The 25720-nt window shown below is 46.0% G+C and overlaps 1 long non-coding RNA gene across 1 annotated transcript; it reads right to left on the minus strand.

The window, feature by feature from the left end:
• Nucleotides 1–9264: 9264 nt before the first annotated feature.
• LOC132652381 (uncharacterized) lies at nt 9265–25720 on the minus strand. Its single transcript, XR_009589887.1, has 3 exons — nt 25599–25720; nt 11519–11723; nt 9265–9408 (listed from the first exon to the last, which is right to left on the minus strand). It is a non-coding gene; the product is annotated as an uncharacterized LOC132652381 (long non-coding RNA).

The following is a 25720-nucleotide window of genomic DNA, read 5'->3' on the forward strand; positions in this document are numbered from 1 at the left end:
TGCCCCCTCCCCTCCCCCTGGCCGGTCTCGGCCCGCCCACCCCGCCCCACCCCCGCCCTGGCAGAGCCCGTGCGCGCTCCTAGCCTAGCCCTCCCTTCGCCGGCGCTCCCCTCCCTTCCCAGCGCTCCGCGCTCCAGGCTTCTCCTGACATCTAGCTGCTGCCCCGGCGGCTGCTGCTCGTGGCTAGGTGGAGAGGGCAAAAGGTTGCTAGGAAGAGGAGCCGCGGAGGTCCTAACAACCCCCAAGGGGCCAGAAGGATGAGTGGGAAGAGCAGTCCCCGCTGGAGCCCCAAGTTTTTCATTTCCGCTGGGCACGTAGCGTATCACGCGTCCCAAACTCCGGTGCTCCCTAGCGGAGTTTTGTCCGCTTTCTGTTATTTGCAGCACTTCAGTGTGTAGCATCTAGCCTTTCACCTTTCCTCGGGACTCGGGTTGCATCCTCCCTTACCCTAAACATCGGTTTTTAAATGGGTCGCTTCCCTAGTCCCAAGCCAGGCCTTCCCCGCAGGGGTTAGCGGGATTTGGCCAGTCAAATCCAGAGCGGCCAGTGGAGATCTGGTAGGGGGCGGCACCTCGGTTTGGCTCTCTGGGTAATTGCAAGCTGAGAGGTCAAGGCCTGAGCAGTAAAACTTTCTTACTCCCAAACTCGGGCGTCCTCCCCACATCTTTCCCAGCCCCAGGAACCTGTTTGGAAAGTTCTAAAGAGCCTGCGCCTAGCTCCGCTCAGCCTCCCCGAGCGACTGAAGTTCGGAAGGGCGCTGGGCCGCTCTACAGTACTTTTCCCCCTCTGCAGCTAGGCCACTTTAAAGGCCGGAGTTCAGACGACAAACCGTAGGGTAGCGAGACCGGGAAAAATAATGTCCTTCCTTCAGCTGCGAAAAGCTCCGTCTCCCGCTTTTCACGCTGAGCTGGGCAGGGGGGGTGGGGGTGGGAATGAAAGGTACTTTTCTGAGCTCTGGCCTCTGGCAAAAGCCCCAGCGCATTGTTGGGGGTGTGGTAGAGAGCGCCACCCAGGGGTCTCAGAAAAGTCACCCACACAGCCCCACCCTCAAGTCATGAGGTCTTAGCAGGTCCAGGCTTCAGTTAGGGGTGCTGTGTCCTTGACTTACCCGTCAGGGGCCACGGATCTCCCACTGAACTCACAAAACCGAATCTTGACGCCTCAAGAGGTAAAGGAGTTAGGAAGGTGGGCGGTGAACGGAGACAAAAGCCTACGAAGATCAGGTGGCAAAGCTTACACGCGGTCCCCAGGGGACTGCTAGAGTGGTGGTCGTAATGACTAGGCGTTCCACCCTGGCAAGTGACACTCCAGTTCCCAGACTAGCAGTGGGAGACAGAAGTCAGCAGACGAGAGCACTGGAAAGTGAAGAGAGAAAGCAGCAATTGAGTTAACCTCTAATGGACAGCATCACATGGACGAGGCCAGGGGAGCCCCTGTAGTCAGTTAATACGAAATAAAAAAGCAACCCTATATAAAGGCTGCCTGATTTTTCAAGTTAAGGCCAGCCCCCTCTAAGGCAAAGGGGATGTGAGGAAAGTTAAGAAGAAACTGCTTTTAAAGAAAGCAAGAGTGAATGAGCCCAAGGGAGCAGGAAAGACACCCCCCCCCCCCACACACACACACCCGTGGATGTCTAGCCTGGGGAATGGAACCATTGCACTTGTTGAGTTCCTGCCTGAAGTGGGCTTGCTGTCTGGAGTCCACATCCACCTCTCTCTAGCAGTCACCGGAGAGGCACACAATTAACCTCTGATCCTATTCTCCCATTAATCCTCAAATCAGAGAAAGAGAATCTGTGGACACAATGGAAAAGAAAGAACAATTCTCCTGTCTGTCTCTGGCCTCCCCCTAACCCCCACCATATTCACTCTATGTGAAAATCTCCCCTGCTTCATAAACTCTGCCCATTAAAGAGCCCAGCCCTTGTTAGTAAGTGTTAAAGAGAGAGTAATGCCTGGATTTAAGAGGTGGGGAAGGTAACAGAAAGGGAGAAGGCAGGCAGGCGAGGCTGTGGGCTGAGTGCCAGCATTGGGCTCCAGAGCATTTCCACTTAGCGATGAAGGCTGGCTGAGCAGCAGTTTGATAAGGTTTATTGGGCCCAGATAAAGCAGTAGCAGCCCCCACTCTCAAACCGACACCATTTATAGCCAGAGCTGTGTCCTTGGATCCTGGAAGGCGATGAGACTCCGCAGTTGAGAGATTTCATATGGTAAGTCCTAAAACCAAGCAGAGTGGGAAAAAAAATCACAGGAACAATTTCTCTCTCTCTCTCTCTCTCTCTCTCTCTCTCTCTGTCATTTAAGATTTTTCTTTTTTCTTCAAATATGTGGTAAGGGAAACTGGAAACTCAGCTCCTAAAAAGGCAAAAGACCACTCGACTTGGCAGTGCTTGCCTTTTATCCCAGCTCTGTGGACCTTTTATCCTAGGTCAAACTCTGTGAGTTTGAGGCCAGCCCCAGGCACCTTAGTGAGACCTTCCGTCAAAAACAGACACAAAACATAGAACCTTGATTTAAAGTTTTCTGACAAGATGCAAGAGGCCTCAGTCTTAATCCTGCTCGAAGCAGAGACAGAGATGAGCTAACCCTTGGGCAGCATTCCACTGAAAATCCCCTCATTCCTTCATCTCTTCTCCCTACGTACCTCCCAGCCACGGAGCCTCTTCAGGCTAGGCTAGTGGAAGAGCATATCCTCTGAGGGAAACGTACAGGAAGGAGATGGTGGCAGTACTAATTCATTCAGCGCTTCCCCTGTGAATCTTACCTGTCTTGTTTTAGTTAATCCTTCCAATGACCCTGTTGGCGTTCTACGACCATCCACATGCAAGCTCAGGCTTGTAGACTGTTTGCGCCCAACATGATGCTTTGAATCACACAGTGTGACTGCAAAACTCAAGCCTTTCATGCCTAGATTACCCAGCCTCTGCTGAGAGAAATCAAAGAAACAACCAGGGCTTTTAATTTCCTTTCTCTTTCTCTGTTCAGGATGGGGCTAGGTAAGCAGCTCACCAACCTTAGAGACCCTTTGACTATCACATAAGGCTTCTTGTACTTTCTTCCCTTCCCCTGAAAGGGAGTTTTGAATGACAATAAAACATCTACTAGATACTCAAATGCTGAGGATTCTACTTGCATGTGAATGGAAAGTCTCAATTCTTCAAGTCAGGGAATGCCGTTTAACACCTAAAGTTCTTCATGAGCAGACATCAAGTCTTGGGTTTGATTCCCCTAAGTGTGTCCATCCTGTATTCCATAAGTGAATTGAGTGACACAACCTCTTGAGACACACCTTCCAAAAAAAATAAAAAGGACTGGTATGTCCTGGTAGTTTAGGCTCAGGAAACCCAACCAGGCGATGGTTGCTTAGACGATAATTTCCATCATCCTTTTCCCACCACGAGGCACTGAACAGTGGAGACTGCAAACTTAGGCATCTCTTCTAGCTGCCAAGGACGCCTGGCATCTACCGGTTGGTTGAACCAGGGTCTCACTACATAAGCTCTATGGACCAACACACCTGGCTAGAGAACAACTTTTCAAAGAGGAACAAAGGAGGGATTTTTTTTTTTTTAGCCCCAGCATCCTGGGGTCACTGTGACCCCCAAGATCTCTATGACTGAGGACAAGAAAGTGTTTTCTTCCCTCTTTCTCTACCCAGCATATTGCAAATGGTTTTGGAACCTAATGTTGTCAACTCAAATAGCAAATCTGAGTTGTTATTAGTGCAAAGATGCCCTGAGGGGGTAGGCAGTGTAGATGAGATCTGCACGGGATGTTATGGTGAAGTGTGTTTATAATTATAATGGGATTTAATGTACACTGGGACCAGATGATGGCAGCCATTTAAAAAAAGAGATGTTTAATAAGAGAGGTCCCTTAATGACAGGCAGCAAGGCTCAGGTTATTGTGGGAGAGTGCAGCGTTTCACTGGGTGTCACAGACTGTGTGCCAGGTTTATAAGGTTTCCAACAAAGCTTTGGGGGGGAGATACGGCATCTTCTGCTATCTGCTACAGGATGCAGTGTTTTATTCTTGCTGTTTGGAGAGGGGCTTATACACACACACACACACACAAATGTTTTCTTCCTTACACACAAACTCACACAGGCCTCACGCCAACACCAGATAGCTTTGGGTGTTTCTAGAAATCTGTTTTGTGCTGAGAAAGACAGCCTCAGTTTCAAAACCAAAATTTTGTAGCTACCGAGGGGTGCATTTTCCATATAGCATGCATGGAGGGAATCGGCATGACTCCCATTATGGGTAATGAGAGACCCACCGCTCAGTCCCCAGGCACCATGCTGAAAATTAACCCCCAAGTTCTCCTTGAGGAAAGGGGGCCTTTAAAACAAACCACATTCTGTTTCCTTGTTGGGAACCAGGGAAGAAGGGAAGCCTGTCACATTTTTGAGGTGTCCAACTTTCACTAGGCAGCTATTTAACTCTCCAATTTATCCTTGCAGATTTTGATTCCAAGGCTGCTTTGGGGCCTGGAGAGATGCCTCAGTGGTCAAGAGCCAGGGCTAGTTCCCCAGAAGACCTGGGTTTCATTTTTCCAGCACTCACATGGCAGCTTGCAACTGCCTGTAACTCCAGTCCCAAGGGAACTAGCACCTTATTCTTTGGCTTCTGTGGGTATCAGGCACACATATGGTGTACAGACACAAATGCAGGCAAAACATTTACACACATAAAATTAAAATGAATACTTTTTTTTTTTTTAAGAAAGAAAGCATAATCTGAGTGTGTGGCACCTGCCTTTGATCCCAGCACTCCAGGGAGGCAGAGGCAAGAGGATCACTGTGAGTTCAAAGCCAGCCTGGTCTACAAATCAAGTCAGAACAGCCAAGGCGACACAGAAATAAACCCTGTCCCAAAAACAGAAACTGAAAGGAAGGAGGAAAGAAAGAAAGAAAACAAGCTTGCTGCTCTTGCAAAGACCCAGAATTCCATCGTAAACACCCACATTTGGAATTGCAGGCTCACGGGCCTGTAACTCTACCTCGAGATCTATTGCCCTCTCCCTGCCTCTTTGGGCATCACACTCACATGTACATACCCACACACCAGCACATGCATATATACATAATTTAAAATAAAAATATATCTTTTAAAAAATATATCAGGGCCAGATGTGATGATGCACACCTTTGATCCCAGTACTGGGTAGGCAGAGGCAAGTAGATTTCTGTGAGATTGAAGCCAACCTGGTCTACAAAGCAAGTTTCAAGCCAGCTAAAGCTACATAGTGACATCCTGTCTATAAATAAATTAATTAATTAATTAAGCAAGCAAGCCAGACATGGTGGCACATGGCTTTAATCATAGCACTCAGAAGACAAGGGGATCTATGAGTTTGAGGCCAGCCTAGCTTACTTAGCCATTTCCATGCCAAACAAGGCTACACAATGAGACTGCCCCCCCAAAAGCTCTAAACAGAGAGAGAGAGAAAGAGAGAAGAGAGAGGGGGCAAAGCAGCTGTTTTACAGAGGGAGAGCCACAGCTATGAACAAAGCTGGAAGAATATAAAGTCACAGTTCTTGGAGGTGCCTCTGGGGACGCCTTCTGCTAAGTTATTAGACATGCCTTTCCTCATAATAAATAAATATGTAAAAACCACGTTATTCCCCCAGTACTGGCCACACCTGACGTTACCATTGGCTGACTGCAAAACAAGGTCTGGCCTCCTGAGGGTCCTTAAAGCAGAATATGCTTAGGCACATTATAAGCATGTTTTGGTCAATAATGGGCCACATAGATGACAGCATACTCATAAAATAGCGTCTGTGAAACTGTTATCACCTGGTAATGTCATTAGCGCTGTCTTAGTCTGTGTATGCATACCCACACAATCACAAAATGGCCTCCCAAGATGTTTGGGATGGGTCACTATCATTTCCTGGCACACATCTTCATTTACCCTGGCCCAGGGAAAAAAGGCAAGCCAGCAGAGTACATGAAAGCTCTGCTTTCAGCCATGCTTTCAGTGCTGAGTTTCTGGAGTTATTCTTCAAACAGGAATTGTCAGGGACCAAGGAGATAGCTCAGCAGGCAAAGACACTTGCTGTTAAACCTAAGGACTCGGCTTCCATCTCCACATGGTAGAAGAGAACTGACTTTCACACACCTGTCCTATGACTTCTACTTCCTCATTGTATCTTGGGCACATACAAGCACACACACACCCTGACGTATTTTATATGTATGTGTGGAGCCTAATGTAGTCATGCACACCTTTAATCCCAGGACTCTGGAGGAAGGGGCAGGTGATCTCTGCAAGTTCAAGGCCAGCCTGGTCTCTACTTAGTAAGACCTTGCCCCAAAGAAACAGGGACTCTTGCTTTGGCTTGCCCAGAGCTTGTTATGTAGACCAGGCTGGCCTCAATCTCTTGGAGATCGTCTTTCCTCTGTCTCCTGAGCTCTTAAATGCTGGGATTAAAGATGTAAACTACCATGCCTGGCCAAAAAAGAATTAAGGAAATTATATATCAGGGTTATTATATATCAAACCCAAATGAAGTTATGTTGTTCAATGATTGGTAATGTAAACCAGTTATCTCAAAATTATAACAAAACAAATGCTGATATCCTGTAGATTAGAATTTAAAATACACATCAGTTTTTAAGATAACATAAAAGAATGCCCAAAGCTTTTGCCTGAAGAAAATTTCACCGTACTGCCCTCTGTGTTGAGTGGGTGAGGGTCTGGAAAATCCCACAGAACAGAGGCTGCTGTGGGGTCCAAACCAGACTCTTGGTTCTCTGCCTCCCTTAGGTCTTTGAGTAATCTTCCCTATTCCACCTTCTGTCAGAATTATCTCTTCCCTCCTCCATGTGTTCCTCCGCACCGGTTGACATTTATCATCATACTTACCACCATCTGCCTTGTATCTGAATAACTGGTATGTGCCCTGATCACCCCCTCCTGTGGGAGCTTCCAGAAGGCCGGGTCTCAGTCCTGTTCAGTGTGGCACTCCCTCTCCCAGCCCAAGAGCCTAGCTGTTAAGTTGGCTAGACATATTTGAGGCTAGATCAAGTGGATTCATGAATATATGCAGAACTGGCCCACAAAAATAAAAAAACAAAACAAAAAAACAAAACAACTGTTGCCTAGAGACCTCCATTGCCTTTTTCTGCCTATGGCCTGACCCCACAGCACAGGTATTTTTGGAAGCAGAGCCATGAGGGTGAGAGGAATCTGAATCCTTAGGCTCCATTCTAATCCAAGGGACTCAGGACTGTGTCTACCACACAGAATCTGAGTAACTCCTGCACTGCAAAATCCTCACCTGGAAACAGTGGGCCATCATGGAGTTCACCTCACTAAAGTCACTGCAAGGATACACGAAGATCTGAAAGCCATCCAGGTATTACATGTCTATAGCCCCATACTGAGGTTAAAACCACCCTGGACAGACTAGTGATACCTCATTCCAAAAACAAAACAAGGGTTTGGGAGGTGGCTCAGTAGAGAAGCACTTGCCTAGACAGACCAGTATCTGGGCTCCAGCCCATCACTGAAAGAAATGAAACATTAGATATTATTAACAATTGATGTCAGGTAACCTTTCCACTTCCCTCTATCAAATATTCTGGTAGGAGAGTTTAAGATGAGCTCAGGGAGCTCATAAACTTTAAATTCTTCTTTCTCTCTTGTTTTTGTTTCAGTTTGTTGGTTGGTTGTTAATTATTTAATTCTTTAATTATTATTTAATTCTTTAATTCTTAGATTCTACCTGTGGTTAAGCACAGTGGTTTGGGGCCCTGTTCTCCCAGCCCGGTCCCCTTTATTTAGTAAAGAGCAAAGCAAGCTGGCAAATGGAAAGTCAGGGCAGGTGGGCAGGGGGTGGTGTTGATTTTCACCTTGTAGCACTCTGTGTTTATTAGCGTGTATCGGTGGTAAATGCAGCAGCCCCACCTCCCCGAGCTAAGTAGTGGTCATGCCCAACTGGCTCTTCATGTACCATTACTCCAAGTGATTGAGCCAATTTCTCCCTCTGCCATGAGTTTAAGTTGTAAACCTCTCAGCCAGACAGGGAGGCAGTGATGGGCTGCCTGTTGTGATTATTATTAACCTTTAGCATTATGCTCACAGGACCGGGGGGTCTGCAGTGAAGCTGCTGGCTCCCATCTGCCCACTGTGCCCAGTCGGAGTCTCCCCACAGGGAAGCAAGCACGTGAGTGTTCCTTTAGCCTCGAAAAGCGAATCATCCTACCAGCCTGCGGTGAGAGATGTGTGCTGACCAGATGGAGAAGTACGGAGCATGAGGGAACACACCTGTAATTCCCACCACTGGGAAGACAGAATCAGGAAGACAGGGTGTTCAAGGCCAGCCAGGACTACAAGCTATTACCTTTAGAAACAAATAAACACAAGTGTTGAGATGTTAGAGGGGCTTGGAGGTCAAGAGTGTACACTGGCCAGGCCTGCTGATACACTCCTTTAATCTCAGCAGAGGCAGGAGTTTGAGGCCAGCCTAGTCTATAAAGAGAGGTCAGGAAGGCCAGGACTGTTACACAGAGAAACTCTGAGAAAGAAAGAAAGAAAGAAAGAAAGAAAGAGAGAGAGAGAGAGAGAGAGAGAGAGAGAAAGAAAGAAAGAAAAAACAAGCAAATAAATCGAAAAAGAGTGTATACTGTTCTTGCAGAGGACTGAGGTCCTCTGCAAACAGGTCCATGCCAAACGGTTCACAGCCTACTATAACTTCAGCTCCAAGGACTCAACCCCTTCTTCTGGACTCTGGGGGCAACTGCATTTATGTGCACATACACAAAACACACATGGTTAAAAAAATAAACTTTAAATTTGGGAAATGGGACTGGGAAAGATACCATCAATCTAATCCCAGCACTTAGGTGGCAAAGGCAAGCAGTTCTCTGTGAGTTCAAGTCTAGCATGGTCTACATAGTGGGTTCTAGGACAACCAGGGCTACATAAAGAGATGCTGCTCAAAAAAAATTTTAACTTAAAAAAAAATTGTAAGGGTATCCAGTGTTCGTGTTAACAAGATCTTAAACTGGACATTATGGAAAAGCTGGAAAAGAGATTATTGGACCCCTCAATATTCAGAAATAATTTGTCAGCCAGAATTTCTTCTCTTTGCCATATATTTATTAGCAGAATGTTGAACTGAGCAGCTGAAACTTGCTGGGACAATGGCTGTGGTGGTTTGACTAAGAATGGCCCCCACAGGCTCATATATTTGAATGACTAATTACCAGGGAGTGGCACTCTTTGAAAGGATTAGAAGGACAATGTGTGGCCTTGCTGGAGGAGGTGTGTCCCTGGGGCCCATGCCTGGCTCAGTGTCTCTCTCTTGGCCTGTGGGTCAGGATGTAGCTCTCAGCTACTGCTCCAGCGCCAGGTGTGCCAACATGCTCCTGGCCATGATGATTCCGGACGCAACTCCTGAAATTGTAAGCAAACTCTCAATTAAATGCTTTATTTTATAAGAGTTGTCTTGGTCATGGTGTCTCTTCACAGCAATAGGACAGTGGCTAAGAGAGAAGTTAGTATCAGGGACTGGGGTATTGCTGTGAGAGGCCTGGCCATGCTTTTATTTGGACAAATATGGAAGGCTTTGGGACTTGGGATTAGAAAAGCATCTGAATGCTTGAAGCAGGGTCTAACAGGCCATTCTAGTAGGTGCGTGGCAGAGAGTAGTGCTGAGAGCAATGCAAATCATAGCAGCTCAAGAGGTTTCAGAGGTGAAGAATATTAGGAAGTGGCCTAGAAACCATTCTTGTGATATTTTGCCAGGCGGATCTCTGAGTTCAAGGCCATCCTTGTCTACAGAGTGAGTTCCAGAACAGCCAGTGCTACACAGTGGAATACTTTCTAGGAAAAAAAAAAAAGAGTTTGAAGGAAAAGCTGATACTAACTGGGATAAGAGGAATGGTGGCTTCCAGGAAGAAGACCCTACCACCTAACCTTCCAACTCTTGAAAAGTGATTAAAGACAAGCTTAATAAGCAGTAAAGGAAACCATCAATAACAGAAAGCTGATGCTAATGTAATTAGATGAAGAGGCCAAGTTCCAGCTCCATCATATAGCAGAACTTGGCAGCTTGGGTCATGTGATTCTAGCTTTACAGTCAAGGATACTGTGGAATCTCCACAGCTGAGGAAAGCTGCTGTGGCCAGGCGTGTGTCAGGGACATCCCTCCATGGAGGTCTGGAGAAGGAGAAGCCATGAGTAAAGCTGTGAAGGTGAAGCCTGGATTGTGCCAAAGACTTCAAGATGTCAGAGGTGCCAGAGTCATGGAATGCCTGCCAAGGAAAGCTGCAGACAAGGTCCAGCTCAAGAGAGAAAAGTGTGTTGCAGTCAACAACGCTGGAAGGAGTTGGAGATCTGAAGAGGGCTTTGACATCAGACATAGAGACGCAGAATTTGGAGTTTTCTGTGCTGATTTTCAGTTCTGTGTTGGCTCAATATTTCCTTACTATGCTCTCCTTCTTCCCTTTTGGAATGGTAGTGTATATTCTGTGCCATTGTGTTTTCAAAGCATGTGAGCTGTTTGTTTGTTTGTTTGTTTTTATGGAGGTCTACAATTAAGAGATTACTATGCGTCTCAGAGATTTCAAACTTTGGGCTTTTAAACAGTGTTGAGACAGTGATAGTGTCTGTGTGATAGACTATGAGGACCTTTGAAGCTGTACTGACTGTGGTTCTGCATTACGATAAGCATAAGCCCATGGGGGCCAGGGAGAGGAATGTGGTGGTTTGAATAGGAGTGGCCTCCGTAGGTTTTCAGGTTTGAATGCTTGGTCATCAGGGAGTAGTACTATTTGAAAGGATTAGAACAATTCAGAGGTATGAACTTGTTGGTAGAAGTGTGCTATTGAGAGTGTACTTAGAGGTTTCAAAAGCCCACATCAAATACTGTCTCTCTGTCTCTCTCTCTATGTCTCTGTCTCTGTCTCTGTCTCTCTCTCTCTCTCTGCCTGCTCATCAGGATGTAGTTCTCAGCTACTGCTCCATCAGCACGTGTGTTGCCATGCTCTGTGTCATGATGATGATGGACTAAGCCTCTGAAACTGTAAGCAAGCACACAATTAAATGTCTTCTTTTTGTAAGCACTGCCTTCGTGGACTCTCTTTCTTTACAGCAATGGGGCAGTGACTAAGAGAGGGAAAAATATTTTTAAATAAAATAAATGTTTAAAGGTATTCATGTTCTCTGTTCATATTCACAAGATCTTAAACTAGGCATTATGGGAAGATCTGGAAAAGAGGTCTTCTCTGGATGCCTTGATAGTCAGAAATAATTTGTCAACCAATTTCTTTTCTTTGCCATCCATTTATTAGCAGAATGCTTAGCTGAGCAGCTGAATTTGCTGGAACAATGGCTACTTCCTAAGTGTATCTAGGTCACCAAAATTATATATACTTATGACATTATAGATATTTATGACCATCAGTTCAGGAACCAGGCATCCAGGCCTACAGGGACAGGAGAAAGTGTCACATAAGCTCTCCTCTGCCCCAGATCCATGGTTCTTAGTCTGTCATCCACTCACATTGTCTTTCTCCTTCCTCCTTGTGGAGAAATCACATTTGCAGGGATGGCAGTTCCTCGTGTTGGCAGCTTGTCTTGATTTTCTGAAGGGTTCAGTCCCTGCAAAACCTAAGAAAAGAGACGACATTCCCAACGATCCATGGCACTGTTGGAGGCAGGCAGGATGGGGGTTTCTTGTCTATTCAAAAGCCTGTTGTGCCTCAGAGCTGAAGAAAGAAAATAATCAAGACTCGACCCTCAGGAAGCTTACTGTCTGATAAACAAAGACTAGAAACAGGAAAGACAGGTGGGGGAGGCTCTGGAGAGGGAGACATTGTAACCTAGCTCTGCCTTCTTCATGTAGTCTGATCTTGCTTGTCCACCTCTTTTCCATCTTCTTCTCTCTTGGAGAAGACTCCACCCACACCATCCTGTAGTTTATGTGGAATGGCTGTGAAAATTCAACAGGCGAACTGACATGTTAGCCATGCCTGTCATTTATTTTTTGTCATGACATCTATTGAACAGTGTTTACATGGTGGTAACCACAGTTGACATTGTATTGAGCACTGGTCCTCATGATGAGTCCAATACTTATTCTTGCAAATAGTCCCACAAGGTGGGTTCTCTTGTCACTCCCATTTCACAGGGGAAGAAGCTGAACCAGAAAGGCAAGGCAACCTCCCCAAGAACACACGGAAGCAGGCAGACTGCCCTGCAGACTCACAACTTGGAACCTCTTTACCCTAGTTATTGTTGCCATTATTCTATTTTGTGTATCCATGTCTGTCTTTGGTACCTTTGTATTACTGTGAAAAGACACCATGACTGAAGCGACTTATAAAAGCGAGCGTTTAATTGGGGCGTGTGCTAGCAGGCAGGCACAGTGCTGGAGCAGTAACTGAGAGGTTACGTCTGATCCCCAGGTCGGAGGCAGAAAGCCTGGGCCTGGCTTAGGCTTTAGAAACCTCAAAGCCCATCCCTAGTGGCTCACCTTCTCCAACACACGTGTGTGGGTATGTTCACTTGTATATACATATGTAGAAGCCATAAGTCAACTCCAGGCATCCCCTTCTCTTGAGACAATCTGCCAGTGAACCACCTGGAGCTTGTCCAGCAGAACAGACTGACAGGGACAGCAAGCACCCAGGAGCCACTAGTCTCTGTGCCCACAGCTGAGGTTATAGGTTACAGGTTATAGGTTAAAGCCACGGCTGGCTTTTACATGAGTGCCGGAGAGTCGAACTCACATCCTCAGCTTGCACATCCAGCGCTTTATTGCTGAGCCCTCAGTCTCCCCTTCTGAGTTATCTTGTACTACTCTTGAGCCTCTTCTAATGAAACAAAAAAAAGTGGGATGAAAATGACTCAAAACACACTTGACAGCCAGGCACAGTGGCACACACCTGTAATCCCAGCACTTGGGGTAGCAGAGGCAGGTAGATCTCTGTGAGTTCAAGGCCAGCCTGATCTATAAAGTATCCAGGCCAGCCAAGGCTACAGAGAGAAACCCTGTCTCAGGAACAAAACAAAACTAACAACACACACACACTGGACTTTCCAAATCCAGTTGCCTGGCCATCCTAAGTAGGTAAGAGGCTCTCTTCACTGGAAATTGAACACCAGGAGCCTTGCCTGGCTGCCCTCAAGCAGAAGTGTGGGTAGCAAAAGGCTTTTGCTAAGACCTCAGTTTCTTCACAGTTTCCTACAGGTGGTGATGGAAAGGGTTTCCCAGTCAAGCCCCACAAGGGAGATGGAGAAGTACAGCAGTGTCACCAGGAACCACTCCTGGAGGGACAGACCCTGGGACTGGTGTCCATGGTACCTGTTATGACACTGCATAGTTATGGAGGGATGAACACAGGTGCTGTAAAGAATTGACCCGGAGCTCTGCAAACAGGCCAAGGACAATGTGTCTGCTGTCCTTCTCTTCAGATCTCATGTCTGTCTTGACAGAAGGACTCACAGGTGATGGGTTACTATGGAAAGTGGGCTGGCTGATAAAGCTGTTTCGTTTTTTTCCCTAAATAAGGACTCTAAATGAGAGGTGTTGATGCACTCTCATTTATGTAAGCCAGGAAAAGCTGTAAGGTGGGAGAGTTTACTTAAAAAAAAAAAAAATGAACACGCTGTCTTCAGAGTGCCTTCGTGTGTGTGTGTGTGTGTGTGTGTGTGTGTGTGTAAGCCAGAATTGATGTCAGTTGCTTTCTTCAATTGTTTCTTTGTCTCATTTTATTTTTGAGACAGGATCTCTCACTGATCTTGGAGCTCCCAAATTCTGTTAGAATGGCTGGTGAGCAAGCTCCAGGGCTCCACCCATGTGTCTACACACCATCCTCCCCGTGGTGGGATTATACGTGTCCACTGCCTAGTCTTTCTATATAGATGCTGGAAATCCAAATCCAGACCCTCATGCCTGCATGGCAAGCGCTCACTGGAAGGGGCATTTCTCTAGCAGAAGGAGACTCAAATCTCCCCTGATTCACCTGATTATCTTAATCGAGAAGATGCAGAGCAGAGAGGTGGTACAGTGTTCCCAAGGTTCCAAGGTGACTCAGAGCCAGGACAGAGGACCTGGGCCAGTTTGGGGCCATCATGAGAATGTGACAGAAGGCATTCGGTTATTTTTGGAAGTCTTCTGGAATTGCTTTCCTGGTATACATCATGAACCTTTTGGAAGTCTTTGGTCATGGCATATGGAAAATTTTGATGCTCAAAGCCAGCTTTAAGGATGTCCTATTTTCTTTCCCTGTTGCTGTGATAAAATACTCTGAAGGGAGAGCTTACTCTGATTATAGTCCATCGTGGTGAGAAAGTCAAGCAGCCTAGACACAAGCAGTCACATTGCATGCACAGTTAGGAAGCACAGTGCAGGGTGTCGGTGCTCGGCTCCCTTTCTCTGTTTCATACAGTCCAGGGTCCCCTGCCTATGGCTGGGGCTACCACGGTGGATGGGTCTTCTAACCTCAATTAACATAGCTAGCATAACCTACCACAGGCATGCCCAGAGGTCCATCTCACTGGTAGACTGCAGAGCTTATCCAGTTGACAACTAAGATAGCCATCACCGAGGGTCATGAAACTGGGTGACCAAACATGAGCTCATAACACAGCTGGAGCCGGGAGGAGTGAGGCTGAAACTCTTCCAGTGTTAATAATCCAGCATTGATGGCCACAGTGTTATAAGAAATATGTCAATGTTCTCAGTGTGACCAGGTAGAAGAGATCACTTACATTTGGGGAATTCCTATTATTTGTTCTGTGTTTATATTATTTAGTGTAGGCATGTGTATGTATGTATGTATATATACAAATACCCAGGGACAGCCATTTTGACATATTCATTTAAAGTGGATATATTTTAAATTTTTTTTTTTATTGTTTCTGTGTGAGTGTATGTATGTGAGTATATGTGCACAGTTACCCAAGTTGGCCAGAAGAGGGCATCAGATCCTTTGGAGCTGGAGTTACAGGTGTTTGTGAACTCTATCTAGTCCTTATGAGAGAGCAGCATCAACTCTCAGCTAACTTGATACTCATGATTCTGGCAGGTACCGTTAATGAATGTGTGCATTTAGGAGTTAGCAATGCTCACAGCCCCGTGGAGAAGCACCATATCACACATAAAAAAAAAAAAAAAAAAATCACACTCATGGTCTCAAACCCAGATCTGCTGACCATAAAGTTTGGCCAATTTTTAAACCCAAGCTTTGGTTTCTTGGGTTTCTTTGTCAACCTGACAGGATTTCAAATCCCTTAGGAGACAAACCTTTGGGTCTATGCAAGAGAGAAGTTCTGGAGACATTTGACTGAGGAGGGAAGACCCAGCCTGAATGGGGAACAGCACTATTCGGGGCTGGAGTCTTGGATGGAACAGAAAGAAGAAAGCAAGCAGAATGCCAGCATTCCCCTCTCTGCCTCCCGACTTCAGAGGCCGTGGGACTAGTGGCCCCTGTTCCTGTCACCGCAGCTGGAGTTGCCATTACTGGCACATACTTCCTGACTGTAGTCTCTAAACTCATGAGCCAATTAGGGCTGGAGAGATGATCAGCATTCACAAGCACTGACTGTTCTTCCAGAGGACCCTAGCACCCACACAGCGGCTCACAACTGTCTGTAACTCCATTTCCAGGCCACCCTCACATACACAGGCAAAACACCAATGGATATAAGATAAAAATTAAATAAAATCTAAAAATCACGAGCCAAAATAAACCCTGCCTCCCTGAAGTTGCATTTGCAGGGTGTTCCGTCACAAAACAAGAAAAGTGACGAGTACAACCAGAGCCTATATAACCTCCAAGAAGTGAAGGCACTCGGCTGGAATTCCACATTGGTAAAGGACAATGCCAGAAGCAAGCCTAGGGCTGTCGGAGACCCAAAACTAGCTTTTTCCTGGGGGCCAAAGATGTTCATCTTAGATGGAATGTCACCAGTAGTTCCACAGATGTGCCACACGGCCTGCCCAGTCTCTTCTTTTGAGGTTGTTTTTATTGTTTGTTTGGGAATTTTATTTTTTTGTTTTGGTTTTTTTGAGACAAGGTTTCCCTCAGTAGCCCTGGACTTTCTCTATAGACCAGACTGGCCTCAAACTCACAGGGATCTGCCTGCCTCTGCCTCCCTGTGTGCTGGGATTAAAGGTGTGTGCCACCAAGCCTACTCTGGCCTCCTCTATTTAAAGATGCGGTGTACAGCCTGCACGAAAGAACCATTTCCAATTGCGTATAGGTTAATATTACATATGGCTCCAGTGATATATATGTTAGACTTCAGTTTTTTAAAATAATCTTCTTCCACCCCCTCACCCATATCTAAAAATAAGATGCCAAAAATATTACCTGGGAGAGGAATGTAATGAAAAGCAGGAAAACCTATAAATTGACTACAGTCTACTGCAAGCTGCGGATGGTTCCGGTTTATGGAGACCCATTTCTGCAAAGCTCTATCATTAAAGGAGACTTTATTTCTAGGGACACATTCAAACAAGTTTTCCCAGTGGCTGGTTATACACCGATGTTTTTTTCCTAAGAAAGACTCACTATTGACTCTTTCCGGAAAGAGGTTTTCTTCTATTGAGTTTACCATTAATGACAAGGAAAAGAAAATAATGATGGAGGGCTAATGTCCCCCCCCCCCCAGTCTCAATATATCTTTAGATGTTCTGGAATGTCTATTTTTTTTTCTGGTCCCATTAGGCACAGAATGAACATACTGCAATGCCATGAACATTAGACTTTTCTAGTCAGAAGATCTGGTCTCATGGCTGGCTCTATCAAAGGTTTCCTGTAACCCTGGCAAGTCACTTGTCTCTGGGCTTCAGTTTCTTCTGGAGTAAAACCAAGCGTGGTAATACATCCCTATAATCCAAGCTACTCAGGAAGCTGAGGCAGCTAGGTTATAAGTTCAAGGCCAGGCTCAACTAATAAAACCCTGTTTCAAAATGAAATTAAAAGCAGTTGGGCTGGGAAGACAACTCAGTGGATAAAGATGGCTGCTGCCGAGCCTAGACCTGCATCTGATTCCCGGGGCTCCAAGGTTCATCCACAGTCCTACAAAAATAAAATAAGATAAATGGGGGGGGGGATCCTGGAGTTGTTACATGGGAAAATGTCTGTCTTTTGTGGGGGTTGTTTTGTTCGTTTGGGATTTTGTCTGTTTTGACACACGGTCCTCCCACTGAAGTTCAACCTGGCCTGGAACTCCCTGTGTAGCCTAAGCTTGCCTGGAACTCGAAATGTAAACCAAGCTGGCCTGGAACTCACGATTTAGCCCAGACTGACCTGGAACTCACTGTGTTACCCAGACTGACCTCAAACTCACAGCAACCTTCTTGCCTCCACCTCTCAAGTGTATCTTTAATTATTTTAAACCATGTGCTTTATTCTTTAGAAGTGCCCTTAGGCCTATCTCTTCAGTCATATTCTGTCTTTGAGCAAGGATTTCCCCTCAAGTTAGGGTAACACGGAATGATCAGCTGGCTTTATCCCTACTTCTGCTCTACAAGATTTTCTAATATTCGCTGAAATTAAGCCCGAAGCTTCAGCTGGGTTATTTTTAAAGCAAGAACACTGCATCGTGACTTTGACCCTCCCTGTGTACTTGCCCAGGTACTGGGGGACCCTCACCCACAAGAACATACAAAGAGGGTTAGAGCGAGCTCAAGTGAGGGCTTCAGTGTGGGCAGGAAATGGCAAGATGCCTCTGCCAACGATGTTCTGTGGTTACAGAAAGAAAAGGAAATATCAGTGGTGAAGTTATGGCCAGGTCAGAGGAAGGACTACAAGATGGGACACGCCAGCACACTTGCGGAAGACTTCAGCAGTGACCCAAATAAGATGAAAGAGTGCGGATGAAGATTCAAATGTAGGTCTGGTATGTGGCAGCTCTAGAGACACACCTAGTCCTGCCTCTTCCAGAAAGCAAACCCCAATGGCGCACAGCTAACCCCAAGCTCACACCGCTACAGATCACCGGCTCCTGCCTCAGGCTCTTTGCCACTCTTCTCTGCATCAAAGATCTTCCAGCTCACAGCACTGTACTCCTGTTCGCACTGCTCCGTAGTCTCAGGACATCCCCAGCCAGATTCTCCCCACAATGGTCCTCAGATTCACCTCCTGCTGCCCTTATCCCAGTCATCCCTCTGCCTTCCCTGTTCTCCTAGCACGTGCTCTTTCTAGAGACTGTTTCCCTTGTTTTATTTGCCTGCTTGCTCACTTCCTGGCTACCTTTCCTAAAGCCTGCTCAGGCTTCCCTTCAATTTAACCTGTGCTTCTGAGAGCAGAGGCCTAGTCCGTGGTTTGCATAGGGCACCCAGCTTCATAAGGACGATATTTACCACATAGTAGGCATACAATAAGCATCTTTCTTCTCGACTACCAGGAAAGCTTATACAAATATACAACATGTATTTTTGAGAGTGTGGGATCCAGGCTTAAATAGTTAACAGCCAGAAAAGGAGAGAAGACTATGTCTTTCCACAGGCCATTTGCACACTTCATTTGTTTTTACCCAGTGCTACAAAAAGAAATGCTCAGAGCCAGGTGTGGTGGTACACACCTTTAATCCTGCTGTTCAGGAGGCCAGCCTGGTCTACAAAAGGAGTCCAGGCCAGCCAGGGCTACAAAGAGAAACCCAGTCTCAAAAAACTAAAGAAAAACAAACAAACAAAAACCAAAGAAACACCCTCAAATATCCCTGTGTCCCTGCTCTCTAAGGGCGTGGCAGCACCCTTCCAGAAGAGGGCAAACCAACTGACAGCCTCTGAGTAACTGTTCTCTGTGCTGTTCCATCTCAGAGTCTCGTTTAATGTTTTACACAGCCTTCTGAAGCTATTACACCTGATGCCCAAAGTAGAAAGCTGAGAAGCAGACCTGTTTTGTCACAACACTGGCCAGCCTTCCTGCAGTTATGTGTGAGAATCTAACAAATGAGCACAGACTTGCTGGCTCTCTGTGGCCATCCCTCCCCTTGGAGAGATTGAAACTGGACCTGCTGTTGATGGGTTTACTGCCAGGACCAGGACCAGAACAAGGCAACCAAGGTGACCAGGGTGCAGAATTCAGAAAGCATCATTTTTTTTTTTTTTAAGGAGCAGGTCACAAGTAGCCCAGGTTGACCTCCAACTCACTTTGTAGCTGAAGATAACCTTAAATTTCTTCTGCCTTCACCTCCTAATTTATTATTATTATTACTATTATTATTATAGGCACGTGCTGCTGAGCCCAGTCTATGTAATGCTGGAGATCGAACCCAGGGTTTGGTGCATGCCAGGCCAGCACTCTGCCAACTGACCCACACTCCAGCCCTATGAGACATCACTCTCAAGAGCTTGCACAACTTGAAAGAATGATATCTCTTTATGTTTGGGGCCACGCCCCACACACTTCCATCCCCTCACCCTGGTCCTGCTCTTAGCAAGTTGCCTTTGCTATGGGGGTCATCAGATAATTTCTTTGTCTAGAAACAGCCTGATTCATGTCAAAGAAGCACTTTGCTGGGAAAGGTGTGGCCTGCTTTACTGTCTTGCTTCTGTGCGTCTCTTGACAGGCTCTTCTGCAAATAGCTATTGGAATAAGAACAGATATTTTGGTCTCTTTCTCAAAAAAACTTCCAGATGGGCTGGAGAGTTGGCTCAGGGGTTAAGAGCCCTGGCTGTGCCACCGGGTTCAATTTCCAGTCTCAAGGTAGTTCACAGTTGTAACTCCAATTTCAGGGGATCTAGTGCCCTCTTCTGGCTTCCATGAGTACCTGGCACTGGTGGAGTACAGTGAGGCATACAGGTAAAACACACATGTAAAATGTAAACATGTAAAATAAAAACATGTAAAATAAAAACCTTAAAAAACAAAAACCTCCCAGAACCCTTCTGGCTATGGTAAGCCAGTTAGCCCTGCCTTTAAGCCCTTAACAAGTTGGCACCATCTCTAGCCCTCACTCTCTACATCCTAACCATGTCGTGCTTCCCTGACTCTGGGACAGGCTGTGCCTTGTACCCGCACCATTCTTTAGTGTAAACTTGAATTATTTCTCCTTCAGTGTCGTACTCCAGGGTCATTGCCTGCAGCTCCCAGCCTCATCAGAAGTCGTACTGAACACTTGGGAGAGTAGACGGGAGGAGGAGGCCAAGCCTCAGACAAACTACAAAGATGCTTAGGTTTCCTGTGGCCTTTCAGGCTTCCCCTAGCAGGAAGCCACCTTAACACTGAGGAGGAAGATGGGGTGTGTAGCTAGGGTAAGGAAGGAAGAACAGGTCCTTGTGAGTATACTTCCACACGTACATCTTCAGATCAAGATAGACATTCACATGGTCAGACATCAGAAGGGCCCTGACCTCTTTGGTTCTGGAAACCCCACATACATGTACCATGGGATTTTATCTGACCAAGACTCTGGTAACTACTGTATTAGTTGCTTTTCTGTTGCTGTGATAAAATAAACCTGACCCTCGCCCCCCCCCCCCTCACACACAAAGGGTTTATTCTGGCTTATGGTTCTAGAAGGGCAGAGTCCATCTTGGCAGGGAAGCCATGACAACAGATCCAGAAATCATGGTGGCGGGAACAGGAAGCTGGCTCATCCTAATTTCAACCACACACTCAGGAAGCAAAAAGAAAGAACAGGAAGAATGGGAGACTCTAAGTCAGCAGTTCTTTCTCACCACTAGAGGCCAAAGGAGTAGCAGTTCTAAACCCCTTTTCACAGGGGTCCCGTATCAGATATCCTGCATATCAGGTATTTACATTGCAATTCATAACAATGGCAAAATTACAGTTATGAAGTAGCAAAGAAATAATTTAATGGCTGGGTCACCACAACATGAGGAACTGTATTAGTGGATCACAGCACTAGGAAGGCTGAGAACCACTGCTCCTGATGCTCAAAGCCCATCCACAGTGGGGTGCTTTCTCTAGCAAGGCTCCACTTCTAAAGTCCCATAACCTCTCCACCGTCTCGCCACCAACTGTGCCCAAGTGTTCAAGCCTATGAGCCTTTGGAGGACATTTCTCATTCAAGTCATTATAGCTCTCTACCTTTCTTTGGATTCTTCCTCCTCCTCATAATTTGTCTCAAAAATTGTAACAAACCTTATATAAACCCTGGTCACCATTAGAGGCCAAAGGAGTAGTCAGGTGTAGACATCAGCGTTGGGCATAGGGCTACAGTCCCAACGAGCCATTAACTAGGGTGGAACCCCACATTCCCTACACAGAAAGGGTGGTAGTCTCCAGCAATGGCCTGCAGTGCTGGCTATACAATCCAGCAAAGTGTGAATCAACCTTTGAACTCACTTGTTTCTATTTTCCTGCGATGATGTGGGTCCTGCCTGTCATTCATGAGATGAAACCAGGTTCTTGAGTGCCCCGAAGCTTCCAAATCTGCCTGGGGTTCGGGACTCATTTTCTATACTTTTGGCTTTTGGACCAAGCTGCCAAGGTCAGGCTGTCATAACTGGCTTGCAGGTGTCACACACAGTCACAGCCCTTGGGGTGGCACTCTGTCACCTCACTTTTTGTCTAGGTTTCCAGCTATTTATTTCCTTCCTTCCCTTGTGTTTAACTTTTCTGCCTTCCTTGTGTGATCTTGACAATGAAGTCAAAGTCAGGCTGACATTTTGGTCTGGTGTCCCGCAGGGAGTTCCAAGGCCTCATTTTTCAAAGGAAAGTTTACATGTGTGTTGGTTCAGAAGAAACTTCACCACCCACATAGTCACTGTTCTCTGACTTTTCCTTCCTCCCTCCCTCCCTCCCTCCTCTTCCTCTCTTCCTTCCTTCTCCCTCCTACAGGGTTTCCTGTAGCCCAGGCTGGTATTGAACTTTCTATGTAGCTAAAGATGACCTTAAACTTCCTCCTCTCCTGCCTCTATCTCTTCAGTACTGGGATTACAAGCATACGCCACCACATCTGTTTTATGCAGTGTTGGGGATCTCACCCAGGGCCTTGCTCATGTGAGGCAGATGCTGAAAGACTGGGTAACATGTGTACTGGATACACTTGTTAAAGAGGGAATCTGCTATAAAACAAATGTTTGTATTTACCGGAATTGATAAGGCTGAAACACATTCAGCAATGTGATTGGGTATTTGGAGGTGAGGAGGGTAGCACTTTCCTGGGTAGATTGGCACCCATAACAGGAGGCCCAGAATCCAGACCTAGTAATGAGGGTTTAAAATCTAAGCATTTAGGAGGCTGAAACAGGAGGATCATGAATTCAAGCAAGGCTAGGCAGTGTAGATCCTGTCTCAAAACAAAACATTAAAAAAAAAAAAAGTAAGGGCAGGAGTAGAGACAATAGCTTGGTAGTAAAATTCTTGCCTAGCATGTGATTCTTGCATCCTGCACTTAATTCCCTGTGCCATTTACACACACACACACACTAACACCACCACCACCACCACCACCACCCCCACAACAATAACATCAAGAAACAAGGGCTGGGGCTGGGACTCAGTGGAAAAGCATTTGCCTAGCATTATGACATCTTGTGTTCAATCCTGAGCTCTGGAAAACAAACAAACAAACAAGACCTGAAGAAACTGCATTGCCTATTTCACTATGTGTGGCCTCAAAGAGGAGTCATTGAGAAGCAAGAAACAGACTTTTGATGGTAACTTTCTGTTATTGTGACAAAACGCTTAAAATCTGCACCTTGAAGGAAGAAAGGTTTAGTGTTTCAGTGTTCCAGAGGTATCCATCCATGGTCACTTGGCTAGGTCCCTTTGAGCCTGTGGTGATGCAGAGCATCATGGGGAGGAGTGTGTATGAATGAAATAAGCATGCCCACATCACTGTGGACAAAAACAGAGACAGCAGAAAGACCAGCATCCCCTATCCCCTAGAGGGTGCCTCTGCTCAGTGATTTGGCTTCCTTCTACTAAACCCCACCCCCACCTACTTTCTTATTTATTTGTTTGTTTATTTTTTAGGTGAGTTCTCACTATGTAGTCATAGGTGGTCTAGAAATCACTATATAGACCCCATAGGCCTCACATATGGGTGTATGTCATCCCCACTCCACACTCTCAAAAGATTCAACAAACGGCAGCATCTTTACCACCCATAGAACCAACCAGCCCTGCAATCACCAACTTCTAAATTTCATCAGTGCCTAAGTCATTGTCATAAGTCATATAACACAAATGCTGTTGTGTTATATCATATCAGTATAACACTATCTCATCTATTTCCAAAGGAGAAAAATAGCTCAGGACCACACACTTAACAAACAAGACCAGAAGACACAGTCTCATCAAGTAGATCAGGCTGGCCTTAAACCCAAAAAGATCTGCAGGCCTCTGCCCCAAGTGCTGTGGCCTGAGTTTGGGTAGAGGGTGAGGGGTGGGGGATGGAATATAAATGGAAAGTCACTCCCTCTCAGTTCCATTCTGTTATCTTGTGTTTGTTATAAAGAATCAAGCAGAGAGCCCTTCCACTTAACTTTCTAAAACGGAACGGCTGCGGGGAAACAAGGGATAGAAAATGTTCTTCTAGTATCCAAGCGGAGTTTTTGAAGTCAGAAACCCCTTGTATTAGTTACTTGCTATAATAAAACACCCTGGCCAAAAGCATATATGGAAGAGAAGGTTTGTTTTTGACTTAACATTTCCAGAAGGAGGCTCCATCCCAGCAGGAAGGAAGGTGGCATGTGGCAGGAGCAGGAACCAAGAGATTACATTTCTACCCACACAAAGGAAGTGGGTAGAAATGAAAGTGGAGTGAAAGTGGGGAGAGATGGAGTTTTTGTTGTTGTTGCTGTTTGTTTGTTTTGTGGGCTTTTGTGGGTTTATTTTGTTGTTGTTTTGTGTGTTTGTGTGTGTGTGTGTGTGTGTGTGCATTTTTGAGACAGGGTTTCTCTGTGTAGCTTTGGCTGTCCTGGACTCACTCAGGCTGACCTCAAACTCACAGAGATCCACCTGCCTCTGCCTCCCTGAGTGCTGAGATCTAAGGTGTGTGTGCCACCACACCTGGATTTTAAAAAATCACTTCAAAAATATTTCTCTAAAAATTCCCCAGGATGTTTTTCCTCCCACAAAGCCCTATTTCCTGAAAGTTCCAGGGCTCCCAAACAATCCCACAGGGCTCCCAGTGTTCAAACACGTGTGTTTTGGAGGACATTTCTAAATTAAACCACCACACCTAGTGTGTCTAGCATATATAAAACATTAGGGAGTGTTTCCTACGTTTGATTTGAAGTTTCTGGCTTGAGAGCTTATCATCCTCCACAATCCAGGCTCTTTGGACTCACTATCAGTCTTCCTGTTTTTTTTTTTTTTTCAAAAGCCCGTAGCTGGGCTTGGTGGCACACTCCTTTTATCCCTTTTATCCTAGTACTCTGGAAGCAAAATCGTGTAGATATCTGTAGGTTTGAGACAAGTTTTGGCCTAAATAGCAGTTCCAGGGCAACCAGGACTGCAGAGTGAAGCCCTGTCCAAAAGGTAAGAAAAGAAAAAAAGGTAAAAAAATTCGAGCCTTGCATCTGCTTTGGGAATTAGGAAGGACCAAAAATACTATCCCTATTTTACAGGCAGGAAAACTGACAGCAAGTAGATGCCCTCCTTTGGGGTTCTGCCGAGGACGCCAGGCAGGAGACAGTGTGGGTTGGGAAGGTTTGGGAAGAAGATAGATATGCTCACCAAACCTTTCCAGCTTGCCAACAAATGCACACACTCCACACATAACCCCCTTTTCAACCTGAGTCCTATAAAACCCAGTGGCTGGAGGGCGGCTGAAAGCATGTGCTGTTCTTCCAGAGGACCCAAACTGAGTTTCAGGCATCCACGTGGCAGCTACCTGCGACTCCAGCTCTAGGGGATCCAATCATCTCACCTCTTTCAGCACTATCCTCTCTACACACACACAACCTCACCAACACACAAACAGATTATAAGACTTCTGCTGTTCTGTGATAAAAAGAAAGGGACTCTGGAAAACGTTAACAAATTTCCCCCAAATGTTTTCCGATTAAGAACGGGAATTTGGGGAGCTAGACAGTGAAAGACCTGGAAATTTTTTCCTCTGAGTTGATTTTAAATATTCTGTGAGCTAGACTGTAAACAAGATTGACCACATCAAACATTTTGGTTTGATCAATGTTTTCTGTACAGTAACCTACGACAAACAGACTTGGGGTTTAGGGACCCGTGGGCTCCACAGAAAGGCACCAGCCAGTGCATACATATGCAATGGCCAACCAGACTGTCCAGACACCATGCTGTGGAGAAGAACCAGAAATGAGCAGGGGCCTTCCCAGGTCTGAATTCTGAGGTCAGTCATTTCCAGCTTTCCTTTCATCCCTCCTAAGCTGCCTGATGGGGGATGCCTCTTTTCTCCCTGCTCAGAATATTCTTGGTGAGCCAAGACTCAGCTCCTGGCCTGCTCTCCCAGCTCATCTGAACCTGGGTTTGGTGAGATCGGAAGTGTCACCTCTGAGCCAGGGTAAAGGAACTTTCTGTGCTACCCTCCTCCAGCAAAAACAGCACTGAGTCAAGAAAAGCAGCCTTTGAAGTGCCAGCACTGGCTCTTCCAATGGGCAACCTTTCTCCTTTCTGTTTGCTGGTTTCCCCTGCGTGCCTATGAACACAGACTCACGGCCCCGGTTGACTCACCTACGCACAGAGTCCTGGAGTAACCAGTTCTCACAAACCTGGTGTGGACCAGAGAGTGGGTCAAGACTGCGAGGTTTTAATCGGGAAAGCTCTTTAAAATCTTTAAAGTGAGGTTGATTTTC

This window comes from Meriones unguiculatus, chromosome 1 (assembly GCF_030254825.1).
Source record: "Meriones unguiculatus strain TT.TT164.6M chromosome 1, Bangor_MerUng_6.1, whole genome shotgun sequence".
Classification (NCBI taxonomy): domain Eukaryota; kingdom Metazoa; phylum Chordata; class Mammalia; order Rodentia; family Muridae; genus Meriones; species Meriones unguiculatus.